The sequence below is a fragment of the Trichechus manatus genome, unplaced genomic scaffold (genome assembly GCF_000243295.1).
Source record: "Trichechus manatus latirostris isolate Lorelei unplaced genomic scaffold, TriManLat1.0 scaffold00154, whole genome shotgun sequence".
NCBI lineage: Eukaryota > Metazoa > Chordata > Mammalia > Sirenia > Trichechidae > Trichechus > Trichechus manatus.
The window spans coordinates 6,247,111-6,251,553 of NW_004444090.1; positions in this window are offsets into that span (position 1 = coordinate 6,247,111).

Sequence of the window (4,443 nt, forward strand, 5' to 3'; positions counted from 1 at the left end):
CCATTGAGTCAGTTCCGACTCAAGCGACCCTATAGGACAGAGTAGAACTGCCCCATAGGGTTTTCAAGGAGTGGCTGGTAATCTTCATGGTAGCACATGGCCAAGTCTTGGCTCCTGTGGAGCCACTGGTGGGTTTGAACTTCTAACCTTTTGGTTATCAGCCGAGTGCTTAACCATTGTGCTACCATAGGGACTTTTTAATTATATGATAGAGGAAGGACTAGCATTTTTAAGTCTCCACAGGTAGATCAGATACAGGTAGTCACTGACTTACATGTTTAGGTTATGATGACCATGTTTTTTTGGGGGGAGGGTACATCTTATCATTAGTAATATGTACTACATACAATATTTCAAAACATAATTTGCTGACGTCATTCTCAGATGTTCACTTGCAGATGTTCAGTGTTACGATTTACTGTTTAAAACACTGCTATGTAGCAGGCAATAATGATTTAAAAAAAAGGTATTTAACTTATGTTAGAACAAACTTACCGTGGAGTCGTTGAAACAGAACCCGGTTGTAAGTCAGGGACTATGTGTAGTTGGATGAATGTATTGATCTAATCTAACTTTACATTGAAAAGGTCTATAAAAGGATAAATTCAAAGTTGTCTTCCCTAAGTAGGCCTAGAAAGATATTTTCGACATAAAGGGTCAAGATGTAATGTGGAGTATAATGAAAATAATAGACAACTCTTATGTCAGGTACAGTGCTAAGAACTTAATGTAGTTATACACCTTGATAATTTCTGACAGTCTCATGAGGCAGGCAGTGACTCTTATAGTCCTATTTTTACAGATGAGGACATCAAGGCTTAGAAAGATTAGATTGAATGCCCTCCCTCCCAGCCCCGAAACTTACAGTTACCAAGTTTAAATCCAGGCTGTTTGACTTGAGAGCTCCTATTCTAAGCTGAATTTTTTCTTTAAAAATTGAGTACAGAATTGTATATCTTTTATATATATGTTTTTATTATATCTCTTTAGATGAGAGGTCAATAAACTGTAGCTGCTGTGGGAAAATGGGGCAGGAGACCTGTTTTTGTAAGGCCCTAGAGCTAAATCTTTAAAGAGTTGTTTAAAAAAAAAAAAGATTATGCAGCAGAGACAATATGTGGCCCCAAAGCCTGAAATATTTACTGTCAGATCCGTTACAGAGTTTGCTAACTCCTGCTCTAGATAATGGAGCATGATATTTTATAAAAATGATATTTGTGCTTTGTTTAATTCAGATTGTAACCATTAATCATGAACAGTTGGCTGCAGATTATTGTTACCATAACAATGATTTTCAGTTGAGAACTAGGGGAGTGAATATAAGAAGTCCCCTGGTCTAGCTAGTAGAGTGAATCTCAGTGGAGTATGAGGGTATGTATCTGTAAAGCAGGCTCTCACATCTTGGTGAGAGGAGATACAACGTCCTGTTCATCAAAAGGGGATATGGGTTTGAAAAAATAGAGCACTACTGATAAATGTGCATTTTTTAGATTCTTACATATTTCTTATAGTAGTCATAAATTTTGGGAATTAATCCTTTAGTTGTGTAACCTGTTTACACCTTGCTTCTAACTTTAACGATCTTAGATTTAAGTTTTCTCTTTTACCTGTAGCAGTTTATGCTTCTGTATGAGGTTGCTTAGTAGTGAAAGTGAACCTGTAAAACCTTTTCCTTTCTGACTCAGTTTAATGGCTGTTTTGAAAAGTGTCTTTTATAGCTTGCTTATGTCTTACACAATAGATGATTTGTGAGGCAGTATGAATGTGGGCTCTGGAATTGGACTGCCTTGGTTTGACTCTCATTTCTACTGTTTGCTAATTGTGTGTGACCTTGGGAGGGTTGCTGTGTCTTTTTGTATCATATTTTTTTTTTAATCTATAGCATTGGAAAGTAATATAGTACATACCTGTTTTGCTGTTAAAACAAGCAACTGAATCCGTTACCATCGAGGCAATTTCAACTCATAGCGACCCTGTAAGACAGAGTAGAATGGCCCCACAGGGTTTCTAAGGAGTAGCTGGTGGGTTTGAACTGCCGACCTCTTGATTAGCAGCCAAGCTCTTAACCCCTGTGCCACCAGGGCACCAAGATTCAAAGCAACCCTATAAAGCAGAGTAGAACTGCCTCGTAGAGTTTCCAGGGAGTGGCTACTGGATTCGAACTGCCGACCTTTTGGTTAACAGCCAAGCTCTTAACCACTGTGCCACCAGGGCTCCCAATTCTTTTGTTGTTAGGGTTAAAATAATTAAGTGGGTTTTTACATGTAAATCACTTAACACAGGATTGTTTGGCATTTAGTGGGGTATGTTAGAGTTAATAATATTAATATTTATCACACTTATCTTTATAATTTGGTCATTCTTTTTATGTACTGAATGTGTTAAACCAACTATGCTCAGGGAAAATAATGAATATATTAGAAATTGAGGATGTCACTACACCTCGCCTCCCCCCAGTAATAGTGTCCGACAGATAACTGACAATCCAGATACAGACATTTTGGGTAAGGGACTTTATTCAGATATCATTTCAAGTGTTCTTTTAATTATTTACTAGTAAAATAAAAGTTAAAAAGCTTAACTTAATATTAAAGATAAGGGGTTATTACTAATTTGGGAATTTAAAGTTTAAAATCATACATGCGGAGCCCTGGTGGTGCAGTGGTTAAGCTCTGAGTTGATAACTGAAAGGTTGGTGGTTAGAACCCACCAGATGTGGGAGTCTGCTTCTGTAAAGATTAACAAGCTTGGAAACCTTGTGAGTTGTTCTGTTCTGTTCTGTAGGGTCGCTTTGAGTCAGAATTGATCAGTGGCAACAGATTTGTTTGTTTTTTTTAATGGTTTTTATAGCCATAAATGAGCTATATAAAGAATTTTTTTTGTTTGTTTTAAATATTGACCACAGTGATGTGGATAAATATTTCTGAAAAATAATGTTTAGAAAAAGGCAGTAGGAAAGATAGGTTTCATTTTTAAAATAAATATTTTGTGTTTACTATGTGTGTATAAGGAAGCTCTGGTGGCACAATAGTTAAGGACTTGGCTGTTAACCAGAAGATTGGTGGTTCAAACCCACCAGCAGCTTCACAGGAGAGATTACAGCGTGGGAAGTCCTATGGGGCAGTTCTACTCTGTTCCATAGATAGGGTCGCTGTGAGTCGGAATTGATGGCACACAATAGCAGCAGCAGTATGTGTGTGTGAGAAAGACACAGTTGGGAGCAAAAACAGAGATGGTCCCTTTTCTCTTGTAGCTTATGGTGAAGTAGCTTTTGAATGTATAATCACAAACTGATACATGAGTTAAGGAAAAGTCACAGAGAGTATGCAGCCAAGATTATGTAGGGAAAAGAAAAACTTCCCTCACGAAGTTACATTGGAGGAGAGATCTGAAGCCCTGGTGGTGCAGTGTTAAGCGTTCTGCTAACCAGAAGGTTGGCAGTTTGAACCCACCAGCTGCTTCTTGGGAGAAAGATGTGGCAGTCTGCTTCCCTAAAGGCTACAGCCTTGGAAACCCTATGGGGCAGTTCTGCTATGCCCTGTAAGGGTCTCTATGAGTCGGAATCACCTCGACGGCAGTGAGTTTAGACCATGTTAAGGTTTTGACTCTATCCAAAGAGAAAGGAAAGCCTCTGAAATGTTTTAAATTTAGGTGACTTGATCAGATACGTGTTTTGGAAAGGGCGTTCTAATTGCAATTTAGGGAATAAATTTGAAGTGGAAGGCATGCATAGATGTGGGAAAACAGGAATTTATTGTGCAGATTTTTGGACTTTGGCTTTTACTGTGGAAATAGATGACTTTGAGTATAGGAAGGAAAATCAGTTGGATTTTGTGACTGCTTGGATTTTGGAGGAGAGGTAGGAGGGAAGGAATGGGCATGTTAAAATATGACTCCCGGGTTTCTGGCTTTGGGGACTGTATGGACTGGATAGGCAGAAAACAGTTTTTGGCGGTGTTGGCATGAGAATCACGATTTCAGTTTTGCACATACTGAGTTTGAGGAGGCTTTGGGACGGTAAAGAGAAACACCTTTTAAGAAAGTTCAATATGCAGGTCTAGGCTGTAGATATAAATTTGGGGATCATTGGCATACAGCTGTAATTGAAACCATGGGTACAGATAGGATCGTCCAAGGAGAGAGCATAGAGAGAAGAGGTTCTGGAATTGAGCCCTGGGACCCTGGACCTTAAAGAACTTCACCTTTAATTTAATGGCTAAAATGTAATGCCTAGGTAGAAGAGGATAAGCCCATAAAGGGAAAAGAAAGAATGACTAGAGAGGTAGGAGGAAGACGAGGGAGTGTCACAGAAGTCAAGAGAAGACAGGGTTTGCAGAGGAGGGGAGTACTCAACAGGGTTGAAGATTACTGAGACATTAAGTGGAGCCCTAGTGGCACAGTAGTTAAGAGCTCGGCTGCTAACCAAACGGTTGGCAGTTCAAA